The sequence below is a fragment of the Chlamydotis macqueenii genome, chromosome 1, assembly GCF_036417535.1.
Source record: "Chlamydotis macqueenii isolate bChlMac1 chromosome 1, bChlMac1.mat, whole genome shotgun sequence".
Classification (NCBI taxonomy): Eukaryota; Metazoa; Chordata; class Aves; order Otidiformes; family Otididae; genus Chlamydotis; species Chlamydotis macqueenii.
The window spans coordinates 211432296-211444854 of NC_141556.1; the positions used below are offsets into that span (position 1 = coordinate 211432296).

At 45.1% G+C, this 12559-nt stretch overlaps 1 protein-coding gene across 2 annotated transcripts in view; it reads left to right on the forward strand.

Annotated features, from left to right (window-relative positions):
- The window catches only part of TENM4 (teneurin transmembrane protein 4), a 607238-nt gene that overhangs the window by 493705 nt on the left and 100974 nt on the right, over nt 1–12559 (forward strand). The window lies entirely within an intron of this gene.

Here is a 12559-nt window from a genome sequence, read left to right on the forward strand (position 1 = left end):
AGACTCCTCTGTTAGGAACAGACTGTCCAGGAAGAATGGAGAAGAGGAGAGGATATTCTTCACAATCTCACAGATATGCTATTGGGCAGCAAAGCTGTGTTAACCATCTTTGCTCTGGAGAAACCACCTAACTGTATGAGTGCCTCCATACTGAGAGCCAGAGAGTTGGCCAGTTCCCCATTTCACCGTCTGGATACACCCCACTGTCCTGAAACCACGAGAGAATTACAGTTATTAAACTAAATTGCTGGTTTAGTCTAAAAGTTCTGTCTGATCAACATCGTAACTTCACTTTAGGGCCTTTGTTACTGCTTTGGTCTTTTCCAGAGTAGCCAAGTCTTCCGCACAGGGTAAAGCTTGCGGGTTCTCTGAGAAGCAGAACTGACTGCATCCTCGGTTTCCTGCTTTGAACAATTCTGGTTGTTAGACAGCTGCTGAACCCTGCCCAAGCAAAGTGAATCAACTTTGCTTGGGGAAGGCAAGAGTATTTCTCAGATGAAAAGTTTATTTGGAGTATAAATGTTCCTACTATTATCTAACCCCTCATATTCATTAGAGGTTGAAGTTCCATTCTCTGCTGCCTCTTCCTGGTTTTAACAGTTCCAAGGGCTTGTGTTAGTGATTACTGCGGGATAATTAAATAGATAGACAGATGGATAGGCAGACAAATAATGCTGGCCTATCCTGATGTATATTGCACACCATTACATAGACGTATACCAGCTTTGTCTTTTCTTACATGTCACTTGGTCAATGATCTTCCTTTGGTAGTGAAGAAAATAAACCATCCTGTTCTCTTTTTTCTGCAAGAATTATAGTGGTGAGGCTTCTGCCCCTCAGTTTATGTCTTCTTCATGACAGCTACATGCCATGCATTTAGCCTAGCACAGACACAGATTTCCAATGTACCCGTGGCCCTGTTTTGCCTTTACAAATTCATTCTGTGCTCCACCAGATGCTACCCAAGAGCTAGCAGGTGGAACAATCCTTGTGCTGTCCTTCCCTTTATCCTCCTGGGCCAGAACAATTGGAAGTTGCTTTAGTCTTCAAACCCTGGAGCAGTGAGCAGGTCAGAGCCACCAAGCCACTGCCCGTAGGATTTTTGCCTTTCCTTGCAACCCTGAGTTATTGCTGCCACTAGAAACCAGCTCTCACTTCGAGGATGATGTAATTCAGGAATGGGTTCTCTGAGGCAAATCCATGCTGTTTGGTTAACGGTACTATAGCCCTTTGCCGCAACTCCATGGAGTAACGCTTCCTGCCTTGCTTGCCCCGTTCAAGGATCAGGTAGTGCTTGCAGCAAGGTGGAGACTTGCCTAACGCTTTGAGACAGCAGCATTTCAAATTCTTTGGCAGGAGAAATTTTGGCTCTTCACGCTGGCCTTCTTAACACCCATGTGTCCACCATCTGTCCACCACATGCCAAATAACGCGTTAGAGAGCTGGCAGGAGTCTGCATTGCTCTTTGCCAGGACGTAGGGTTACACCTAAAGCTAGCATCAGGGTTGTAAAGGGAATTGTAAAGAATCCAGGAGAACCCCAGAACGCAAACTTTTGTCTTTGCAAATGCTTGAGCTGCAGACAAGGTGGTGAGGTGCTTTCAGATATTTTCTTTTTCTTTTTGCATACTGTTACAAACCTTTACTTCATGCCTGCAAGGCTTTTATAGCACAAGAAGATTGCCTCCTGAGCATGGTGTGGGAGCTGTCTACTTCCTCAAAACCATAAAAAAATGATGCATTAATGTGCTCGCTACATTTATGAAGGGAAGTCTTGAGATCTGAATGCACCTGGGAAAATAGCCGTCATAAATTAGCATTTACCATCACAGATAGATCCAGTCAAACAACAGGGTCATCCTGGAGGAATCACAAAGCACCGCTAAAAAGATGAGAAAGTCTGCTGTACCTGAAAAGATTGGCTAGCTGGTATAATTTGTTATAAATCACCCAATTTCTCTTCCCCTGTTTTATGATGACTGTTAATCAACCTTTCCTCAAGTAAGAGAACAAAATGACTGGCTCGTGTTTCCAGGTTTCAAGTCTTTGCTGGTTCTGTGGTGGACGGTAACACTTGGGTATCACCTGCTACCGGTTGTTAGCACGGGGGCTGTCGGGAGGGCCATGTGAACCCATGCATTACAGCATCCAGAAGCAGGTGTGGGTTGTGCCGTTACAGGGGATGTTGTGTTGTGAACTGAGGTCTCGCAGTCCCTGTGGGTCGTCTTGACAGCTTGGCGAGAAAAGAAACCATAACAGTGTCCTCTGTGTTGAAAGAAACATGCCATTGTCTGCTGAAATGAGGGAAGCTACTGATTGGAAGGAGGCACTGCTGGTATATAAGATATTCCAAAAGGTGGCGCGAGCCATCTTCAGAAAAGACAGGCTTGGACATGCTTGAACGGAGTTTGGACACCAATGCTAAAAGGACAAATTCAGGAAAGCTCTGCCAGACCTGCTTTAGCACCTGAGGCAATCTCTTGCCTCCTCTTTAGGGCAGAAAGTCCCCTTAGAAACCTAAAGTTTTGACCCTGAGTGTGCTCAGAGTGCATAGAGTACTGACCACTTTCCTCTTGACCAGGATTTGAGAAACATGCCTATGTCTGAGTTATCTGGGACCACTTTCCAAGCTGTGCTCAGAGGATTGCTTGAAATGCCTTGGATTCAGTCAACAGAATATGTTAGGGTGAACTTTTCAGCAGTAGCTTAACGCTTGCAGCACTTGCCAGGAAAGCGAGAGACCTTGGTGACAAGAATATCTCAGCTGCTGAGAGTGTGAACCCATTGGTCCTACAAAACATTTCTAAGCTCTGAGTCCCTTTTTTCTCAGAGGAAACGCTTTCGAGAGCTGCTTTGGCTCCTGAAGGAGGCAGTTTCAGGTACGGTGTTGCATGAGCGTTGATCAGGTTGAGCAACCTCTACTTACTGCCTTGTCTGAATGCCAGTCTCTCCGCTGCTGAGAAGGGCCCTCATGCCTTCCTCACCTTCATGAATATCCCTCTGTCATAGTTCAGCCCCGATTTGGACCAGACTACGCAGTCTCTCTTTCACTCCCCCCACCCTCCAGTGGGACAGAAGGGAGAATTGGCAAACAAAAAAAAAAAAACCTGCAAAAACACGTGGGTTGAGATTGAACAAAAAGTAAATTTAATAGCAATAACAGAAGAAAACAAAACAGTGATGGAATACAAATACAGTATAATGGCTTTCAACAAATCTCCATAGCTAGTTTCTTCCAAGTAGCAGGAGAATGAGACAGAGAACAAGATAACCTCCCCCCACACCTCCCTCTTCCCGGGCTTAACATTATCTCTACTACCTTCCCCTCCCGAGCGGCACAGGGGGGAAGAGGGAATGGGGGTCGCGGTCAGTTCATCATGCAATGTTTTACGCTGCTACTTCATTGTCGGGGGAAGAACTCCTCGCTTTCCTCCTCTGCTCCATCATGGGGTCCCTCCCACGGGCCACAGTCCTTCGTGAAACTGCTCCGGCGTGGGTCATCTCTTCCACGGGGTGCAGTCCCTCCAGAAAGGCTGCCCCAGCAGGGCCTCCACTGGCCACAGCCTCCTTCAGGCCTCCACCTGCTCCGGCGTGGGGTCCTCCATGGGCTGCGGGGGGATCTCTGCTCCTCCGTGGGCCTCCATGGGCTGCAGGGGCACAGCCCGCTCCACCATGGTCTGCGCCATGGGCTGCAGGGGAATCTCTGCCAGAAGCAGCATTACTGCTCCCCCTCCTTCTTCACTGACCTTGGCGTCTGCAGCCATTCCTCACAACAGGCTGGCAGACGCCTCTCAGGATCCTTTTTACATCTTGTTCACTTCAACTTCTCATCTCCTCTCCACTTCTTGCAGCCAGGCCAGGCCGAGTCGGGCCCAGTCGCTGCCCGGCGGGAGGCCAGAGGGTGAGGCCTGCAAGGCCCACAAGGCTCACGCCTCCCCCTCTCTGCCCCCGCTCAGCTGCTTCACATCTTCTCTTCTCTTTTTTTTTCTGTTTTCCCCTTCTTAAATACGTTATCCCACAGGCGTTATCATGGGACATTCTGCTACCAATTGGCTCGGCCTTGGCCAGCAGCGGGTCCGCCCTAGGCCCGGCCAAGTCCACTGAACAAAGGGGAAACTTCTAGCAGTTTCCTACAGAAGCTACCACCTTAGGCCCCCCCTCACCCAACAAAACCAGAACACCCTCCAAGCATAGATTGCTTGGTTTCTGTGCTGCTATGCTGGTCATGCAATGTGTAAATCCCCTTGTTAAAAGCCTGCCTGGAGAAAGGAAGAAACCCATGAAGCCAGCTGCATCAACCGTATTCTCCGGAGCGATGATGGCTTGGGGGATGCTGTGAACTTGTAGGCTCTAAACACATTGTTATAGCTCTGGTTTATGCCCAGCTAGTGGTGATTATCGTGTGTTTTCTGTCATTTCCTCCTTCCTTTCCCTTTCTTTTTCTTTTCAGATGTTTGGTTAGAGAAGAATGCAGCTCTGGATTAGAGTGGACTTTTTGCAGAGTATTTCTGTAGCGACTAGCACTGCAGAGCTCTGCTTCTGCCCTAAAGCCCAATGGGTGCTGTAATTCAAATACATGATTACTATTACATATGACTGTATTATTTCGAACTTGCAAACATGTGCTGAGTGCTTAGAGCAAGATGTGAGGACAATTCTTTTCCCAGGCAGCAAGCAACCTCATTTAGCCAGGATACAGTGAGAATCTTATTCAGGCAAAATCAAAACAGAGCAGGTGGGTTAGAAAGAGCGAAGAGAACATTAATAGCTAACGTAATCCCAGGGCATTGGCAGTCACGTTGCTATTGTTCCTTACAGTTGTGTTTTATTTTCCTTTGATTCCTTACAGCAGGGCCAAAAGCTACAGCTCTTTGTTGAATAGGTAAAATTGTTCTCTGCAAAGCACTGGAGTAAAACTTATTTATTCCCCAAATCCAACTGAAGTAAATTGAGTGTCAGTCCTCAACTCAGGGCAGAACATCATTACGCCCATAAACCTCCACCATTACAAACCACATGAACAATAACTTGTGTTTTGTGCAGAAGTACTGAGCCATTCCTTCAGTCTCTTTTTCACCAAAGCTTAGACTAGAGCTGGAAGGGTAAAATTGGATTTCCTCAAGGGTAAGCCTAACACATTATGTTAGCTTTACCTGTGAGCATCTGTATTTTAAACCCTCTCCATCCAGACTCTCCTAGTAATACCTCTGAAAGTGTTACAGAACAAGACAGTGTCCCCACAAAAAGTGGTAATCATAGAATCACAGAATGGTTTGGGAGACCTTTAAAGCCCATCCAGCCCAAACCCTCTGCCAGGAGCAGGGACATCTCCAACCAGATCAGGTTGCTCAGAGCCCTGGCCAACCTGGCCTTGAATGTTTCCAGGGATGGGGCATCCACCACCTCTCTGGGCAACCTGGGCCAGTGCTCCACCACCCTCAGTGTAAAAATTTTTTTCCTAATATCTTATCTAAATCTACCTCCCTCTATTTTGAAACCATTATAATATTGCTTGGTGAACGGCACAGAAAGGAGGGTGTAAGACATGAACTGGAGGAGGTGAGAGATGTAATTATTTATATAATCAGTGCATTTTGTGCTTTCATTGGCAATGAAAATACTCCTGAAAGACAATGGGGTTTCATTGTTATTTTTCTTCCTAGTTTTGCTTTGCCTAGTACAGTTTCTCACAGAGGCTCTTCCCACTGCAGTCAGTGGCAAAAAGTCTCATGGCCGTCAGCAGGAGCAATCCTTGACTTTGTCGTGTATGCTCTGCCAGATTTACCCAAATAAGGCTCCTTAGGCTCACCTCCTCCTGATTGCCGGTGTGTCCATGGCTCTTGACTTGCGTCACAGTCCACAGGATGCTCCCTGTGTACAAACAGGTCCATCCCGACCTGTGGCCTCCCTGTTCCAGCCCGACACTTGACATGCAGCACCTGTCAGAGTCTGCTTAAACACGGGATAACACCTCTGCCTGAAAGTTATTTGCATTCCGTTGTTGATGTTGGCATGACGGATTTTTGTTGCAGCATCCATAACTCTGTAGAAATGCTCAGTTATTCAATCTCAGCGAGCTAAGACGCTGCCCATTAAATCAGCCAACACAATTGTGGGGCCATGAAAAGTCACAGCTAATTTGAAATTTTATTAGCTCTCGGCTGATCTTGTTTACTGCAGAAGCAGTCTCTCAAAACCAGCCCTTTGCTTCTGTACAAAACTCTAATCCTTGACATCTTGTTGGCACTGCACGGTGGTGGGTGAGGGACTTGGAAGCCAGGCTGTGTGAGGCTTGAAAGAGGAATGAGACTGCTGCGGGATTTGGGAGCGCTTTGCAGCCAGCAAGTGCAGCAGCAACCCAATGAATGCAGGGGCAGTAGCCCCATTGCTGCTGAAGAGTCATTATTTTCCAGGATAGAATGATAGAACTATAAAATGGTTTGGGTGGGAAGGGACTTTAAAGGCCATCCAATCCAACCCCTCTGCAAGGAACAGGGACATCTCCAACCAGACCAGGCTGCTCAGAGCCCTGGCCAACCTGGCCTTGAATGTTTCCAGGGATGGGGCATCCACCACCTCTCTGGGTAACCTGGGACAGTGTTCCACCACCCTCACTGTGAAAAAATTCTTCCTTATGTCCAGTCTGAATCTGCTTCCTTCTATTTTAAAACCATCACCCCTCGTCCTGCCACAACAGGCGCTGCTGAAGAGTCTCTCCCCACCTTTCCTGCAGCCCCCTTTGGGCACTGGAAGGCCGCTATCAGGTCTCCCCGGAGCCTCCTCTTCTCCAGGGGGAACAGCCCCAACTCTCTCAGCCTGTCCTCACAGGAGAGGTGCTCCAGCCCCCTCATCATCTTCGTGGTCTCCTCTGGACCCTCTCCAACAGCTCCACGTCCTTATGTTGGGGGCTCCAGAGATGGACGCAGCGCTGCAGGTGGGGTCGCACCAGAGTGGAGTAGAGGGGCAGAATCACCTCCCTCAACCTCCTGGCCAAGCTCCCCCTGATGCAGCCCAGGATGTGGTTGGGTTTCTGGGCTGCAAGTGCAGATAGTAGTGGCTGTGGACGTGACAGTTTTTGTTCTGGGGAAGCAATATGTCACGCTCATCTCATCATAGTTAGAAGTAAGCCAAAAGATCTGCCTCTCCTAATAAGCAGTGGTGTTTGGTGGGCACACAGTTTTTCCTATCAGTTGTATGCCTTAGGATCTTAATCCATTCCTAGCAAAGGATGCTTTCAGGGAAGCTGGAGAGTCTGGACATGAAGGCTTACAGATAAGGAAGACAGTCACAAAACCCCTTTAGTTACTCAGTGCCTGCCCTGTCCTGTGTGCTTGGGAGTGAAGGAGCATGTCCCATTTAGCCAACCACCTGGCAGATGTGGTGCTTACCATACCAGCTTTGTTTCTGTCATAACACACCTGGAACAGGTTCAGATTACTTCTTGTTTTCTTGAGAAGAATTTACTTTTGGCTTGAATCCTGCGACTCCTTGTGTGACAAATACCAGAGAGCATGAGAGCGTGCTCCTCCAGCCCACCTGAAGCTCCAGTGGGCAGGGTAAGCAAGAGACAGCCCTGGGTCCTCCACACTGACCCCGGTAGCTCCAGATTTTCAAAACTTCTGGTTGATTTGGGTGGCTGTATTTTTTTGCATGCTAGGTAAACATCATAAAGGGCACCATTTTCAGAAAGCGATAGGTCGTAAGCAGTGTCCGAAAGCCAAGCAACGTTAGGTCATCTTAACTTTGAGGTCAGGTGACTATTTGTGGAAGGCAGTGGTGATATTGAGTATCTTGTGAAACTCCTGAATAAAGTCAGCATTCAGATCTTTTCTCATTATCTGATCTAGCTGTCCCAGTTGCTACAGTGAGAGTGTTTAAGATCAGTTAATACCAGGTGTTTTCCAGTTGGTATTAAGCAAGTATCATGCTTGTTAGGCCAACATCCTGCTCCAAGAAGGCACAGATAGCTTTAGAGTTTAGTCCCTTCCATGAAGCAATGCTTGCATGGAGAACAGGCTGAAAATACATTGCAGATACAAATCTTTAATGAGAATTGTGGTTATTTCATTGGGTTGTGCTGGCGCTTTAGATGTTTTGTGAACAGAAAATAATAATATAGTCTCTGCTCCTAAAGATTTGAGGTCTAAGGTAGTGTTTGGAACAGCTCACTGATGGGATCGGTGGATTTGCAATCTCTAAAACGAGATAGATAATCTTTCTAGAAACGGTATTCCAACTCCACCTACAAGAAATTAGGTGGATGCAGTAATCCCAAAGTAAAACTTGCTCTCTAGTGATATACAGAGTGCAGATTATCTGATCAAAGTGGACTCAGTCCCCTAAAAAATAATGTTAGCTGCTTTATCGTAAATGGCAGAAAAGGAACGTTTCTTGCTGAGTCCCGATGATTCTTTTTCATGTGTGTCCCTGTCTGAAAGAAATGAGAGAGGGCTCACAAGATGACCTCCAGAAGTTCCATCCAGTCTTAGGTATTCTATGATTACATGGTTCTTAGTTAAAGATGCAAGCCATTGATCACATTATTTGCCAGGTGTGGCAATATCCTGCCAATAGCTCCCTTTTCACAGAGGCAGTGATTTGATTCACTCCGTGATCACTCAGATCACAAAAGGTGTTTATTTCATGGCTTCACACACAGGAGGTCTGGCAAAAGAGTTTTATTTTTGGCAGGACTGCCAACCTAGGTGTTAAGGGCACCAGCGTCTATATAGGACAGATAAAGTGTCTCAAAGATGTAAAAACTTATATTACTTAGAAATACTGAGGAACACAAGAGATGGTTTAAAATCTGACTCAACGACAGATCTCTGAATTAATTTGTTAATTGAAAGGCCTCTATGATGGAAGCTTTTTCTAAAGGGGTCCTTTGAGATTGGTTGTTGGATCCAACCCTATTCAGCATTTTCATCATTAGAATGTCTTAGAATGTATTTTAAATCTCTCCTGGTAAAATCTTCAGGTCATCTAAAGCTTGTATGGTGGTAAATAGCGTACTCAGATCATTTTGATACAGAGTGATCTGACTCACGTCACCACAAGGTCACAATCAAAGAAAATATGTCTTAATGCAGCAAAATGCAAGATAACACCCCTGGGAACAAAGAAAGCGTGTTATCCGTACGGGTTGGGAGACTCTTGAAAAGCAATGACTCAGAACAGGATTTAGGGGTCACTGGAGATAATTGTCTCAACATGAGTTCTCAGCGCGTGGCTATTGCTAAAAGGCTACTGTGAACCTTAGAAGTACAAAAACCCAAAAGTTGGGAAGTGGTCTCTCTTCTGTACCCAGTATTGCTTCCATAGTTCTGTGACCAGTGTTGGTGCCCTCAAAAGACGTGAAATTGCTGGAGAGAGATCAAAGCATGCCACACACACACACAAAAAAATTCCAGCAGCTGAAAAAGAAACCTTGCATTGGGTAGTTTAATCTTCCTCAGCTGTTCGGAGGAAAGGTTTGGAATGGATTGTTGCTCTGTGTGGAGGGACTTGCACATGGGAAAGACATCAGAGCATGCAGTGCAGAAGGAAATGTTGGTAACCTTGCAGACAAAGGCAAAACAAGTTCCAGTGGTGGGATATGGAGGTTGTTAGACAAATTCAACCTTGAAATTAGATACAGTTTCCTAGCAGTAATTAAGCATTTGAGTAGCTTACTGGAGGAAGTGGTGGACTCACTGTAATCAACTGTCTTTGATATATGAGATATCTTTTGAAAAGACAGGCTTTAATCCAGTTTGGAACTGGGTGGGGGGTGGGGTGGAAAATGAACAGCCTGCCTACGTAAGAGGTCAGACAAGAAGATCATAGTAGCTTCTTTGACCTTAAAGCATGTGAATTACTGTAATCCCTCTACACAGGACTTTCAACCTTGCATGGAGATAATTCAGCAACACATCTGTTCTCTGGTCTGAAGTGCCATGGTCATGTTATGGCTGTGTGTGGAATAAGGCTGGATTTTTCATACCAAGAGCTGGATAAACATGGCCATAGCTGAGAACTTGCTGTGCTGCGTATCAGTGCTCTGGGAGCTACCGGAGTTAGGAATTCACGCACGGATCATGGGTCTCTGTGGCCTTGCTGCTGCAAAACTTGGGGTGTGGAAACCACTGATCCCATGTTCACCTCCTTCTGTTACTTCTCTTTCAAAATTTTTCAATGAGTTTGAAGGAAAATTCACTTTTATGTTTTATAAATTTCAACAGTGTTTTGTGTTACTACTTCGTATCTTTTTGTGAGATCATACCTTGCTAGATTTTCCTTTGCTGCCAATGCTGGCTTTTGTCTACTTGGACCATTAAAGCATGAGTTTTTTTACTCTTATTTTATTTTCTATTAATCCATGCAAGTCCCTGCATGCCTTGCTCTTCAAGGACAGGGAGCTTCTTGCAAATGTAATTTTATCCTCACTCTTCTAATGGAGCCAGTGAGAGATGAGAGGCATGAGAAGTCACAGCTGTGTGCACGTTCATTATATCTCCTTACGATTCACTGTAGGGCACCACTTGGATCACTTGTGGACCATACCATAAAAAAAAAAAAAACACAAGAAAACAATATTCAGATCGAGACATCACAATTTGTGATCTGGTTTGTAGCTTAACTCTTGCTGTTCTCCATGTCTCAGACAAAAATGTCCTCTGCATTTTCTAAGTGAAAGAAATGCTTTGCCCTGAGACTGCTGTTGATTTTGGAGGGAGTTGAGCAGCTAAATCCTATTTCAGCTCTTGAGGTCCTTAATGACTTTAAGATGTCAGTGACAAACCTCTCCAGTGTAATTACCTCCACATTATTCCATGCAGACCTCAAACACATTAGTTGAAAGGCTTATCTGCAGATGAGGCCTCAGCATTCCCACCTGTACAAGACATTGTCCTGTGCATCTGTTTTTCAAACGTTTATCTACTGTTTCCTGCAAAGACAACATTTCCTTGCTGTCTTGCAGCCTCAGGTCCCAAAACACATTTCTGATGGCTGGAATAAAGACAGGGTAATGAAGAGGTATGGCACAGCTGGCTGTCCTCTCAGCAGAGTGTCTGTAGCCTTAGAAAACATTATTAATGTGTGGGAGAAAATGACAACATTTTATCTTGCTTGAAACTATAGTCAATATAGTAAAAAGGCTGGTTTGTTATTTCTTTTCTGTCTCATTTTTTTTCTGTTAGGTGGCTATGGATAAGCATGTTACATCTATGCAGGTCTTTGTTCTGTGAATGGTCTCTCAAACTCCATCTGAGATTCGACCTTCCAGAATCCTACTGGCCTAATCATCTGCAACAAGTCTTTTTTTTTTTTTTTTTAATGGGCAAATAAAATGTAATTAGTTCTTTTTCATTATCACTAGTCATCAAGAGAAGAGGCAGATGGGTATGTTTTGTGCCTGAGCTGAGAAGTTTCTGTGGCAATTTTGCAAGGAGTTATAAAGACGTAGAGATATCAGAACAGACAGAGGTAAGGATAATGGATGGGATTTTCAAAAGCGCTTTTGCTAGTCTAACACTACCCCCATTATCATTAACGGCAGGCACAGAGCATTTGTGAAAATGCGTCATCATGTGCGCGCATGTCTACGTGGAGCAGATCTTCATTGCACTTTGACCCACGCGTAGACTGGAAGCTCTGAGAACGCTGAGCAGGCTTTTTTGTTCAGTTCTCTGTGTGTGGGTAACCACATGAAATGATGTTGCCGGGGATGTTTTATGTCACTAAAATCTTCCAAGAACAGCACAGGTATAGCTCAACAGAATCCTAGTCCATGACGCGTAAGCCATTGTTAAATGCTACAGCAATGATAACAGATCAGATTTATATTACAGTAAATTTAAAGTAATGCAAATACCATTAGTGAAAGGTCTTCTAATTCATAGCGGTGTAACTGGGATGAAACTGAAGATCACAATCTGTAATAATGAGGAACTGTCTTGTTTTAATTTACTGTTTCTTTGAAATAAAAAATACATTATCCAGACAACTCCAAGTCTCAGCCCACTCCAGGAGAGATCTACCTCTCAGGACAGTTTTGCTCTGCAAGCACATTCATTTCTTGCCTCTATGCAAAATCGTCAGTAGGATGCTAGCTGTGAAGGTGGTTTCTCTGATATATAGACCTCCCAGCAGCTACACTGGGACCAACTCCTCATTTCACATAGGTCTTTGAGCAGCCATCACATGGTAACAATTTTCATTCACTACCAAACTGTCTTGCTTGAACTGATGAGTTGGAAGTGAAGGGCTCCATATCCCATTACCCCAGAACAAAAACATTCAGTTCCCTTATCTGATTTAAAGATCCATCTCTACTACATGCTAACAACTTATATTTCTAAATGTAATGCATCATCAATCCTCTTGAGCTTTTTTTTGTATTTCCTTTCCTGTCACTGCTTTTTACTAAGCTGTTTGCGATGAACAGTGGCATCTCAAAATGAACTGGGGAATGCTGCTGTGGTGGTGGGAGGAGAAGTAGTACTGTCTGTGCGTCTGATGACTTGACAGATATGCAAACCCTTATTTTATTAGAGTATGCTTGGCAAGCTTTTCTC